We start from the raw sequence: 13,675 nt of genomic DNA, 5'->3' as shown, positions 1-13,675 counted from the left end.
GTGCCCTCATACGGTCCCTGAGTCTGAGACCTCAGACATCATGGGCTTACTGTCCCGGTGGGTCGGGGCAGCAGCTTCACTGCTGGGCTCTAAGGGGTGTGACTGCTGCATGTTTCCACCCGCGTGTGTGCATGTGTGTGTATGCGTGTGTGTGTGTGCATGTGTTTGTGTGCATGTGTTTGTGTGTGCATTTGTGTGTGCATGTGTTTGCGTGTATGTGTGCATGTGTTCGTGTATGTGCATGTGTGTGTGCATGTGTTTGTGTGTGCATGTTTGTGCACGCGTGTATGCATGTGTTCGTGTGCGCATGTTTGTGTGTGCACGTGTTTGCGTGTGTGTACATGTGTTCGTATGTGTACGTGTGTGCGCGTATGTGCATGTTTTTGTGTGCATGTGTGTACATGTGTCCGTGTATGTGCATGTGTGTATGCATGTGTTCGTGTGTGCATGTGTGTGTATGCATATGTTCGTGTGTGCATATGTTTGTGGTGTGTGCGTGTGTGCATGTTTGTGTGTGTATGTGTTTGTGTGTGCATGTGTTTGTGGGTGCGTGCGTGTGCATGGGTGTGTGTGCATGTGTTCATGTGTGTGCATGGGTGTGTATGCATGTGTTCGTGTGTGTGCGTGTGCACACTTGCTGTGAACTATGGGAGAACACAAAAGAACATGGGATGCCAGATGTTTAAGTAAACCTGGAACCTTATCAGGCAGAGTGAGATACCCGAAAAGATGATGCCATGAGGCTTAGAACCCTCCGTCTCCCTCTGAGCCACAGCTTCCTCATCTGAAAAGTGGGGCTGCTAGTGGCTAATTCACAGAGTTGGAGAACAGGTCCATGTAGGGCCAGGAGGACAAATCATAGCCAGGACAGGGTGACGTGGTGAGGCTGTCATCCTAAAGTTGGCTTCCTCTTGTGGATCCCTTTAGGAGATGTCATTTTTGTGTTTGAAGCTGGAGTTTTCCTTCTACCTGGGTCCCCTCTTCTCCTGGGGGCATCAGTGCAGTCTGTCCTGAGACTTCTCTCCAGACCCTCAAGAAATGAAGGCTAGCCTGGTTCCCATGGCCTGGTGTCCAGTCTGCTGCTGTGTCAAGCCTGGTTTGAGTAGTGGCCCCCCGAGAGACCCCGTTCCCTCTGAGTTTGGGGAACTGAGCCTGGGGGTGGTTTTCTCCCCTCACACCACTGAAAGGGGGCAGGGGCATCACCAGTGGGGAAGTGCCCTGGACGTAGTGCTAGCCCTTGGCAGACTCCAGCACACACCTAGGGTGACAGCCGTGGAGCCAATCTGCTCCTCCCACTTTGGGGGGTAGCCGGGGAGATATGCCTGAAGTGCATCCACAATAACTTTATGCACAAGTTTGAACTAATTGGCTCATCTGTTTAATTAATAATGGATACGCCAGGTCCCCTGAAGAGGCTGGAGAGCATCCATCTGTCCCCCCACATGGGGAGGCTGGAAGCCTTGGCAATGATTCCGGAGCAAGTAGGGTATTTGTTTCCATTCTGAATAATGGCCGCCCTGATGCCACCCACCCCACCTCCTTCTCCTGGGCACTGGGAGGCACTCAGAGGCGTCCTAGTCACTTCTTCTGTGGACTGTCTCCTCCTCCTGGTCCCTTCTGTGTCCCCAGGCTCCAGGGAGCCAGTCTCTAAGGTCTGGGCATCTGCTCTGGGAAGAGGGCATGGGCTCCGGGAGCAATGTGCAGTGGACAGTGGCGTTGCCAGAGAGGGCTCACGGAGGGCTCGTGGCCAAGGGCAGCAGTGAAGCTCCCTGGCTGTAGCACTCAAGGCACCCTCGCTTCTTGGCTGTGTGACCTCGACAAGCCATTTCACCCAGCGAGCTTCGGTTTATCACAGCACTCACAGCAGATGATGGTTTGCCAGCAGTAAATTTGGGGCTAGTATTTTATTTGTTCATTCAAAAATACTTATTGAGCACCTACAGTGGGCTGCAGACAATGTCCTGGATAGGGGGGTGCAGCAGTGGACAGAAGCCCCTCCTTTGGGGAGCTGAGACTCTAGTAGGAGAGGCAGACAGTTGAATAGGTATTCAATGTCAATTTATAGACAATATTTGTATGTTATATAAATATTATATAATTTCATGTGCATAATTAAATCTATATTTCTTATTGGCTCATATATTAATTATATATATCTACATAATAGTCCTGAGAAATTCAGTGAGTGATGCCGAGGGAAGCTGTTTTGGGTGCAGGTCAGGGACACCTCTGTGAGGGGTAACATTTAAACAGTGTTGAGGAAGTGAGGGAACAGCCTGGAGCATCTGCGGGGACAGTCTCAGGCAGAGGGGACCGCAGGCACGCACGGCCTGGAGCAGCCAGGGGCTGGTGAGTCCCAGGGCTGGAGCCAAGTTCACTGGGGCTGAGTGGAAGGAGGTGAGTGGGGGTGGCCAGGGAAGGTCATGAGGGGCCTTGCGGGCACTTGAGTGTGGTGTCTGTCTTGCTGACTGCCTGGCACATAGTAGGTGCTACCTAAGTGTGCTTCCCTTCACCCACTGTTTCATTAGAGCTTTCTCAGTGGCAGACCTTGCGCAGGGCGGTGGGAATTCAGAAAGGAGCCGGGGCCTCTCCATCATGGGCTTTGGTGGAGCTGTGTGGAGTCATGTAGAAACCAAGAGGTTTCTGTGCCCCTCTGATCCTCACTCAGTGGGGTTCCTCCTGGAAGAGGTGATACCTCAGTTAGCTCTTCAGGGAGTGGACCTCCACCCCGGGGAAGTAGCCTGGGAAGGATGTACTGAACAGAGTGGACGAACAGTACCTGCCAAGACCAAGAGGTGGGAGAGAGTGTGGCTTGTGGGGCAAGGGCTGGCAGTGACTGTGGCTGCAAATCCAGGGTTTGCAGGAGGATGGGGGGCCACAGGAGCTGAGGCTGGGGAGTGGCCCAGTTCCTGCAAGGCGTCTCGTGTGACTCAAAGTCAAGTTGTCCCAGAAACAGACCCTGAGATGTGATATGCTCCCAGGGGGAAGGGGAGGGAGCCGGGAAAATGGGAAGGAAAGGGAGACAGTGAAACAAGGCTGAGATCCTAGGCCAAGCCCTGCGGGGTCTAGGGTGTCTGTTGTGCCTCAGAGTTTGTACCCCACCTCCTGGGTTAAAATGATTCTCATGCCTCAGTCTCCCAAGAAGCTGGGCTGACAGGCGTGTGCCACCATGCCCACCTATTTGTACCACATTGTGGCAAGGGAGCTGTGCTTTCCTATCCCACGCCTGCTGGTCATTGGCTGAGGAGGTGGGGAGGCTCAGAGCACTTCTGACTTTTGCTTATGGAGCAGAGCCACTCCAGGGACTCAAGGGCCGCCTGCTGAAGAAGAGTCCTAGGTGCAGGAGTTAGGAGCAAATGTACTCAGAAACGCACCAGGCATCAGAAGGGAAATGGCTGAGCTAAGGTGACCAGCCCTCCCAACGTGCCAGTGACCCAGGGGTTTCCTGGAAGTAGGATGCTGAATGCTAAAGGCAGGATGTTTGGTCATCCAGAGCAGCAACGGTGTTGCTACACAGAGCTCACCTTTTTCAACCTCAGTTTTCTTTTCTGTAAAATGGGGATTATAATAGAGCCAACCTTGTGGGGATGCTGGTGAGAGTCACCACATGTTACCTTGGTGCATTGCCAGGAATGCTTGCTCTCTAAGCCCTCCTCTCCACTTGCCAGGCACTGGGCGACCCCAAGGCTTGGAATGATGAAAGCAGACATTTCCAAAGCTGGGGAACGTCCTCCTGTTCTTTACCTTCCCCTGCGTTCCCTTCCCATCCCTTCCCCAGCCGTTTGACAACTGCCCAGGAGCTGAGGCCCTGGAGAGGAGGAGGCTGTGTCTTTAAGTGTTCCGAACAGCACTGAAATGTTATGACAGTGCATCTCACAAGGGATGCCGTTTCCACGGCAACCTCACTCTAAGATAAGCAAGCCGCCTGTATTTTTTTCTGAAAGGTTGAGGAACGGGGGTGGGGGGAGTTAGGCGATCTGTCAGCGGGTGGGACTTGAAAGCAAGAGCCACATCCATTAATCCTTTAGCTCCGATCGTGTTATCCAGGAATGAGCCATTAGAGGAGGGAGAAGCAGGGCCCCTTCCCCTGGCACCGTGTCTCGTGAACTCGAGTAGGGGCTACCTCTGGACGCATGGCAAGAGGGAGAGAGAGAAAGAACCATGGTCAAGTTTTGTCTGAGAAACTGCAGCCCTCTAGCCTTTACCAGGTTCACCCCTACCAAGTGTTTCCTGGTATCCAGAGAGTACCTGGCCAAAAGAACCTGGAGCTTCACACATGTGTGGTTGTGTGTGTGTGTGTGTGTGTGTGCACGTGTGGATGCATGCGTGTGTAGAGCCCAGGGTCTTTGGTATTAAGAACTCAGGCTCTGGCCGGGCGTGGTAGCTCACACCTGTAATCCCAGCACTTTGGGAGCCTGAGGCAGGTGGATCACCTGAGGTCAGGAGTTCAAGACCAGCCTGGGCAACATGGAGAAATCTCGTCTCTACCACAAATACAAAAATTAGGTGGTTGTGGTGGCACACACCTGTAATCCCAGCTTCTTGGGAGGCTGAGGCATGGGAATCATTTGAACCCGGAAGGTGGAGGCTGCAGTGAGCTAAGATCTCACCACTGCACTCCAGCCTGGGCAACAGAGCAAGACTCTGTCTCAGGAAAAAAAAAAGAGAGAACTCAGGCTCTGTTCTGAGATGTAAGTTCAAATTCTGGTCCTATCAGCGGCTGGGGTATTGGATAAGCTACTTAACCTGCTGAGCCCTCAGCTTCTTCATCTATTAATGGGCATAATAATGAAAGCACCTGTCTGATGAAGTGGGTATGAGGACTTAAGAGAGAATGAATGTATGTGACTAACGGTGCCCAGCACAGTGCCTACTCCATAGTAGGTGCTTAATGAATGCTAGTTATTAACATGCATTTTCATTAACTGAATCAATGGGAAAAATGATGCCAGCTTGGTTGAAGCATAAAGAGGGGGTCCTCACTGGCTTTAGGCAGACATCGGCATTGTCCAAGACCACCTCAAAGACCTGCTGCCATTTCTACCATTGGAACCCACACCCCCACCCCCCCCGCCCCCAGGGTCTTCCCATCATACCTAGAGTCAGATCTAAGTTCCTTATCGTGGCTGGCTCCTGCCAGCCTCATCCTCACCACCTGGGCTCCTTCAACAAGCTGGGCCAGTTCCTGTCCTCATGCCAGCTGCTTCTCTTCCTGGGACCACTCTTCCCTCACTGGCCCACTCCAGCATGGAAGGGTTTGACGCCATCCAAGGGCTGCTCCCTCATCCCCTGGTCCTGAGGTTGGCATCAGGTGATGTGTAAGATGCCTGCCCTGGAGCTTCCCTGCCTGGGTTCAGATTCAACGTCCCACTGCCTGCCCCAGTCATAGTAAGCCAGATGGTTTCTCTAAAGCTCAGCTTCCTCATCTGCAGAGTGGTCATGATGGTATCCTACCTCCACTCATCCAAGCAGTAGGGCAGTGGGGGTGCAGGAAACCAGCTGGGAGGCTACTGCAATAGTCCAAGCGAGTTCTGGCGGTGGCCAGCCTGACACACAGGTGTGAGGATCAGGCATGCACTGGACTACCAGGGATGAGCTCATACCCACTCACTGCCACACCGTTACTCCTGCCACTTCTGATTGTCTAAGCTTCTGGGGCCCAGACCCCATTTTCTGCCCCAGGAGCTGGAAGAAAGGATACATTTCATTCACCAGACCCCGCTGGAGGCTTGACCTCTCAGAACCTGACTGGCTTCCATGTGGTTTGGGACCTTGGGGTGTATAGGCATGAGATGCATTGTGCCCTGAGCCCACTGCCGGCTGGCACCAAGGAACTTTGGAGGCTTTGGGGTGATCTGGGACTAGCCAGGGCTCCCTGCTCCCAGGCCTGCTAAATGTGGAGCTGTAGCCTGCAGACACAGCCTGTCACTGTCACTACCTGCCCCAAACCTCAGGGGTGAGCCATGGCTGTGAATGCACTTTCTATTCCTTTTTTGTGCCCTTTGGCCTCCCTGTGGTCCCTCCGTTGCCCCTTCCATGCCACATCATGACTGCATCGCACTCATTTGCCCCAGCGTTCAGGAGACGCTTTGCCCACATCTGCTTTTACAGAACAGCAAGCTGAGATGTCACAGGATGGCAGGAAGAGGAGAAAATGGAGGCTCCTGGTTCTTTGCTAATTTATTTTGACAACTGTAATTTCATTTTAATTATTTATGATCATTCTTCAGAGTTCACTGGCAAGTGACCTGAGGTGTATGTTTTGTGCAGTGGAGAAGCCATGGCAGTGGGAGATTGGTTTTCAGTTTTTATGATATTTTTGCTGATTCATGGGAAATGGATGGCAGGGTCCCCTGCCCCACTCCTGTGGGTTCCTCCACCACCACTGAAGAATGCTTCTCCCTTCACGCGGTGGAGATAAAAGCAAGAACCTGGAGCTCAGGGTTGGTCGTGGGGACTGGTGGAGTCATCGTCCCTGTTTCCAGCTGGGTTTCTTCTCCTTGGAGAGGCAACACCTCTCCGGGTGTTGCCTGCACATGGTGCCCAGAATGGAACCCAGCATGTCAAAGTAGGGAGAATGTTGGTGACTACAGGTCTCCCCCCATCCTTGTTTTATGCACTAGGGAACTAATGACCTGAGAAGGACAAGGATAGCCTCAGTCACACAGCAACAACCAAAATGCAGACCTGCTGAGCCCGGGCCAGCCTGAGCCTACCCACCCTCTGTGTGTCCTCTAGGCTCCTGCCCTGGCTGGAGCAGGGTGTGTAGGTATCTGTTCACATGCATATTCCCAGCCCCCAGGCCTGAGTCTGCAAGGACTTTCTCAAGCAAATGATCACCCACGTTGAGACACTGGCTTAGAGGGTATGTTCAGAACTGTAGCTTCTTGAAGGCCGTGGCTGGTGGGTTTCCTATGGTGTTGGCTTTGAGGGTTCTGAGAACATTGTCCTGCCTCTGAGTAGCATCCTCACCCAACTTCAGGTATTACAGAACCTGAAATCCTACCTGTGGAGATTTTTTCCTTTGGAGATAAGCATCACCTTCCATATTCTGGATGTTCCTAGGAGGAGTGACTCATTGAGGCCACAAGAAATCCGTAGTAACAACCCCTCATGTCTGTTGAGTAGGTTAGACCCTTGGCTTATCTGATTTCTCACAACCCAAGAGGCAGACAAAGCAAAGACTCTTTCTGCCCATTTTACAGATGAGAACCGAGAGGCTCCAAGAAGTTGATGCCCCTAAAAGTCATGTGGCCAGTGAGTTCACAAACCAGACTCTGGACATTTGAGCCCCCACTGTAGCCTGATGAGGTGGGGTGTTAGGGAATAGAAGAGACTGAGAGGCCAGGTGAGTGGGTGAGGGAATGAGAGGGGAAAGGCTTTGGTGGGGGCCACGGTACCCACCATTATTATTTATAGGATAGATCTGGTGGGACTTTCTGAGCAATGTGAGGGATGATGGCGGGGTGGGGAGGAGTATGGAGACTGATGAATGGATTCTGTGCCTGAGCACCTGGGAACCAAGTCCTGCCATTAATGAAAATGGGGGTGGGAGCAAACACACCTGCAACGAATGCCTCCTTGGTGAGACTCAAAGATTCTTAAGGACCAGTTCTGTGCCACATTCATCATTTGATTATCCTTGTGTCTAGCAAAGGCACTGATGGGATGAGATTCTCAGGAATGGTTTGTCAAGAGCAGACGTGAATGGGGGAGGGGAAAGAGCTCCTAAAGGCATGAAAGTGAAAAAAATTCGGGAGGAATTAACACTCTCCTGCCTCAGGTGAAGCGACCTCTGGCCTTTCTCTAAGTGGGTGACATAGAGCACTAATGCTTGGCCCTAAACAGTTGCTCAGCAGAAAAGTTTAGGAACGAGTGTGTACTCTGCCTCCATTTCTAGAGGGTCAAGACGCTCGTTGGGTCAAATAAAGGCTCTGATAAGTTCTGCACAAAGAAGCCTGTTTAACTTTGGGTAAGCCAGCATTTCCCAGACTTCAGGGACCACAGTGCCTTTTTTTGTTGCTGAGGTTATTAGCATCTGAACACACTTCTAGAAAGGCTCTTCAGGCCAGCCTCCCCGCTGTGTGCTCAGTGGCTGGCCATCCCTGAAGAGGTTCAGAGAGGCCCGTGCCCTCCCACACTCAGCTCTTAGGAAATCACTATCTGCTGTTGAGGATTATTCTGAAGATGGTACCATCATTAGCATCATAATAGCAGCTTCACTTACCCAGTCCTTAAACTCCGAGCAATGTGGCGAGCAGCTTTCCTGCGTCTTTCATGTAAGGCCCACAGCAGCCCTGTGACGTGGGTACTGTCATCACCATCCTCATTTCACAGACAGGGAAAGACGGGGAAAGACGGGGAAAGATGGGGAAAGCAAGGCTTGGAGGATTAAGTCGCTTGTCCAAGATCACACAGCTGGAAAGTAGCAGAGCCAGATGTAGCCAGAGAAAAGCTCCGGTGCATTCCTTCCCCCAGGCCTAACCACTGCCCTGTCCTGTGAGGGACTTGGTAGCCTCCCCCATCTGGCCCAGACCGTGGCTAAGCCACTCCGGGGGCCCCAAATTTGGTGTTTGCATTGCTAGCTTCAGTCTGGACCCCCCCTGGGCAGCCCTCACCCCCTGCCCTCCCCTCGGCCTTCCTGGAACTGATGCTGAGTATATTAGAAACCCATGGAATTGGAGAGTTTTAAACAGGAAACTGGTATAATTTTGGTCAGGAGCTCAGGCTAGAGTGAGGAAGCTCTGCCAGGCACAGCCACATCCAAAAGAAATAGAGGGAGGGTTTAGAGTTTCCAGTTTGTGCATTTCAGGGATATGAAGACAGATAAAGGAGTTGTATTCAGCCCTGTCCAGGCTTGACTGTCTTTTGTTTTTCTTGTCTCCCAAGTCCCTCTTTATTGAATCTGGTGAGACTGAGGCCAACTAGGGGACCCAGGGCAGTGAAGCTTCATCTCATGGGATTTATCCCCACCCCCACCCCGCCTTTGTGACTTTTTGTGTCATGCTCTGCACCCCACCCCTTCCCAGGCAGTGCCGCCCCCTCCTCACCCTTGCCCTCCCTCGTTTTTTGTTCCTCTGGGAGCTCCCCAGAGAGTGGGCCACTGCGGGGGCCATTGGTGCAGAGAGGACACAATGGAAGTCTTGTGAAGCTGTGGGCTTCTCCTGCCCCCTCCCCAGGGGCCTGTCCAACATTCCTCAGCCTTGCCCGAGACCTTCTTGAACCCTTGTCCCCTTGGAAAACCAGACTAAACTGGTCTTATGGGGAGACGGTTTTTGTCTGCCTAAGGAGCCTGTCCCGCACCCCACCCTAACTTCGGAGCGGCCACTGCCCTTGCACACCCTATACCATGGTCCAAATGACACACCCACAACACCGTGCCGACCTCGGATTTAAAAGTTTTATTAGATTAGCAAGTTCATTCTTCACTCAGCTCTCCCCAGCCCCCATTCAACTGCATTTCAATTCCACAAACATCTGTTAGCCCTCCAAGTAAGGGAGAACGTCAACGAGCCGGCAGTAGCTCCCGGTGGAAGAGGGCACTGTGGTGGGGGGACTAGAAGGATGACCCTCCCAGGCCTATTGCGTGGGGCACAACATCGACTGGGTGTTTATTATGTGTCAGCGATGATCTCTGTGGTCACAGCAACCCCATGAGGTAGGTGCTACTATTTTCCCTTTCTATGAAAAAGGAAACTGAGGCATGAGGAGTGATGACCCATTCCCAGGGTTACAGTCAGGAAGTGGCAGAGCCAGGATTTGAACCCAGGCAGACTGCCTTCAGAGTTGCTCTTAACCACCCATGCATTTATTAGAATGCTTGGCAAGTATTTATTTATTTATTGAGACAGAGTGCAGTGGCATGATCTCGGTTCGCTGCAATCTCTGCCTCCTGGATTCAAGCAATTCTTGTGTCTCAGCCTCCCGAGTAGCTGTGATTACAGGTGCACACCACCACGCCCGGCTAATTTTTTTTGTTTGTTTTGTTTTTTTTAGTAGAGACAGGGTTTCACCATGTTGGCCAGGCTGGTCTCAAACTTCTGACCTCAGGTAATCCACCTGCCTCGGCCTCCCAAACTGCTGGGATTACAGGTGTGAGCCACTGTGCCCAGCCTGGCAAATATTTATTGAGCCAGGTACTCTCTGCCACTAGAACAGCCTCTCCCCAGGGCACACGCTTTAAGATTCACAACATACATTCAGACCACAGTCTTCAGGATGACTGTGCAGGTATTAGAGGACCCATTTTGATGATGGAGAAACTGAGGTTCAAAGGAGTGAAAGGTATTGCCAGAGGCCCTAGAGCTGGTGGATCTGGCAGATCTGGGATTGGAGCCTCTTCTTCCTCACTTACATCTCAACTGAGCCCTCAGCTCCGTGTCAGGACTAAATACCTGTGCCGTAAATGAAAGCCTGGTTACCTGCAAGAGACCAGGGCTGGGTGAGCCCCTCTGTCTGGGTAAGAACGGGCCACCTGGTTCAGGGCTTTCCCTGGCTGTATGAAGTTCCCCTTCCATAGGGCCTGTATTTGTGCAGTGATGGGAGGGTTTGCTCAAAGCTCATTTGCAGCTGTTCTCTGCCAGAGCCCCTTTCTGGGCTGTGCAGTAGGATGCCTGGTGACACCTGTTTGCAGAAGTTTCTGGTCTCCCTACCTGGAACTAATTTGGCCCAACCCTCTCGTAGTCTCTTCCTGAGAAGGGGGCTTCCTAGGATTGGGGACGGGTGGGGGCAGGGACTTCTCAGGCAGTCAGTGGGGTCACAAATCGGGCTAATTGCAAAGCTTCCTTCCACAGAGGCACAGTGTCTGCCCAGAAAGTCTGTCTCCTGGGAAAAGGCCAAGAGGACACAATGAGTCTTTACCATGCAGGGGCCTGACCCACAGCCCAGAGCTGCACAGTCTGACAAGGGCAGAAGCAGGACCAAGCCTCACATCTTCTGACCCCCAGGCTGAAGCTTTTTAAACTGCACAGTTGTCCCTCCATATCTATGGACGAATGGTTGTATGGATGCTAAAATCTGCAGGTGCTCAAGGCCCTTAGAGGATTTTCTTATTTATTTATGTTTAAATAGCTTCCAAATCAGGATTGTCGGATTGTTGGGGCTGAGCAGCTGGTACATAGGGGTTCATTATGGTATTCTCTGTGTGTGCTTGAAAACTTCCAAAAGTTAGAGTTCACGTGATAAACTAAATGTTACCACTTCAGAAAGGCTTTTGCAGAACAAAAATTTAGATTGCCATTCTCTACAGCCCCTGCTTTGCTTCCTCCATAGAAGTTACCCTAACGTCAGGTTCTTTTCTTATCTGTCCCTGTCTGTCTCTGTCTCTGGAGTGGAGCTTCCTATGTTTGCTTCATTTATAGGTATCTCCTTATCTGCCAGCACAGAGCTGGGCATACAGAAGGTACCCAGTACATACCTGTGGAAGGAAATAATATCCACATAGCATCCAGAGAAACCACACTAGCTTCAAGGATTTGGTGGGGAATCATGGGAAAAAATGAAAAAAATATCTTCATTAAGTTAGCAGTGCCTCAGGGCGGTGGTTAAGAGCTCCAAAGACAGAAGGAAACTGCCTCATTTGAATCCCAGCTCCGTTTTCCCAGTGACCTTGGGGGAGTTACTAGCCTTTTCAAGCCTTTATCTCTTCACCTGTAGAATGGTGGCAATAACAGTTCTAGCTGCCAGCTTTAGTGGCTCATGCCTGTAATCGCAGCACTTTGGGACTCTGAGGTGAGAGGATCAATTAAACCCAGGAGTTTGAGACCAGCCTGGGCCACATAGTGAGACCCTGTCTCTACAAAAAATAAAAAACATCAGCTGGGCGTGGTGGTGTCCACCTGTGGTTCCAGCTACGCGGAAGGCTGAGGTGGGAGGATTGCTTGAGCCTGGGAGGTCAAGACTGCAGTGAGCCATGGTCAAGCCACTGCACTCCAGCCTGGGTGACAGAGTGAGACCTTGTCTCGAAAATAAAAAGATTCTAGCCATCAGTGTTCAAGAACGTCATCATCCATGCACTTCCCTGCTAGGTCTTAGACCTACCTCACTGGGAAGCACATTAGGACCTGGAGAATCTCTCCTCAAGCTGGAAAAGGCAATAGAGGGGGAGTTTGGGGAATGGACAGTGGAATACAGCAGCCCCTGGGGGTCTTTGATGGGTCAGGAACCCTGCAGGAGAGGAAACAGCAGACAGACACAAAGCCTCTGAGATGGGTTCTGGGACCCAGAGAAGCGAAGCACAAAGTGGTTGAGGTGGGTGCGGGGGAGAGCTGTGGGAGATGAAGTGAGGGGGTAGTGGTGGGGGCTGCAGGGCCTTGAAGAGTTTGGGTTTTATTCTAAGTGCAATGAGAAGCCTTCAGAGAGTTTTAAGCAGAGAAGCTCCAGGTTCTAATTTGCATTTTAAATAAATCCCTCTGGCTGCTGCATGGAGAATGGATTATTGGAGCAAAAGTAGGAGCCAGAGACCAGAGAAGATAGAAGTCAGGGCTGCCTCCCCAGCCCCCACTGGATGGAGCAGACGGGAGTGGGGGGCTGGGAAGCACTGCACACACACACACACACACACACACACACACACAGAGCCTCTGGCGGAGTGGGCTCAAGAACTGGGGGAGAGGTGGCTGGGGCTGCAGGTGGTAAAGGCTATGGGTGGGGACTCCAGGGCCTCTAGATGAGAGGTCCAGTTTGTCCTAACTGGTTCCCAAAATGCTGGGATGGAAGAGGAAATAGTGAAAGCAAAAAGATACAAAGGGCTTTACTAGAGAAGCCTTCCTTGGAGTCTGCTCGACCCATTCCTTTTATTATTGTTGTTCGGAGTATTGCTCTGATTTTAACATTGAGCTGCTCTGATAAACAGGTGCACCAGCTCCAAGATGGTGGGGACAGTGGAGGGACCCGTGTTTGGGGAGCGTCATGGCAGAGGCATGGGGCACAAGTGAACCTTTCACTCACTACCCATTGATTGAGGGCCTGACACATTCCAGGCCCTACTAGGTGTTAAAAGTTATTCACTGGTCTATGAAACCAAGCTTCTGTCCTCTAGGAATTCAGCCTAGTAAGAAAAGGGAGTGTATGCAGACCACAACACAAGTGAGTGTTCGTGGGTGTGAACAGGGCAGGAGCAAAATTTTCTTGAATGCTGAATTTGGATTTAATTGTTCTGTCATGAGGAGTCTGAAGGTTTTGGATCAGGCCAGTGGTCTGGACATATGGCTCTGAGAGAGGGTAGAGGAGGGACTGAAGAAGTGAGAGACTGCAACAAGTTGTCTGCTGCAAGGATCCAAGGAGTAGAAGCTGCCGCCCTGGAGTGGAGCAGGGGACGCTGGGGTGGAGATGAGGGGCTGATGCAGGAAGTAGCAGGACAACTCTATAGGACTTTGCAATGAATTGGATGGGGCAAGAACAGAAATGCTCTGAGTCTCTGTGTATTTGAGCTGAGATGCTTAGATGATTGAGGCTACTAAGAAAAATGGTGGGAACTCAGAGGATAGAGGAAAAGCTAGTGAGAGGGGCCAGAGAGATGATAAACTCAGCTTAGGGCAAAAATGTTATGATTCTTACTCCATCAGCCTGCCGACATGAAAACCCCATTCCAGCAGTATTCTCTCAGCACTTGGATGGAAGTTTGACCAGCATTTATTACACCTGAAAAATAAGAATGAAATGTCACCAGCTCACT

General features: G+C 51.5%; 1 protein-coding gene across 1 annotated transcript in view; it reads left to right on the top strand.

Moving 5' to 3' along the window:
* Positions 1-13,675, top strand: part of TSPAN18 (tetraspanin 18) — a 204,336-nt gene that overhangs the window by 63,689 nt on the left and 126,972 nt on the right. The gene's annotated exons all lie outside the window — the stretch shown is intronic.

This window comes from Hylobates moloch, unplaced genomic scaffold (assembly GCF_009828535.3).
Source record: "Hylobates moloch isolate HMO894 unplaced genomic scaffold, HMol_V3 SCAFFOLD_11, whole genome shotgun sequence".
NCBI lineage: Eukaryota > Metazoa > Chordata > Mammalia > Primates > Hylobatidae > Hylobates > Hylobates moloch.
This window is presented reverse-complemented; position numbering and strand designations above follow the sequence as displayed.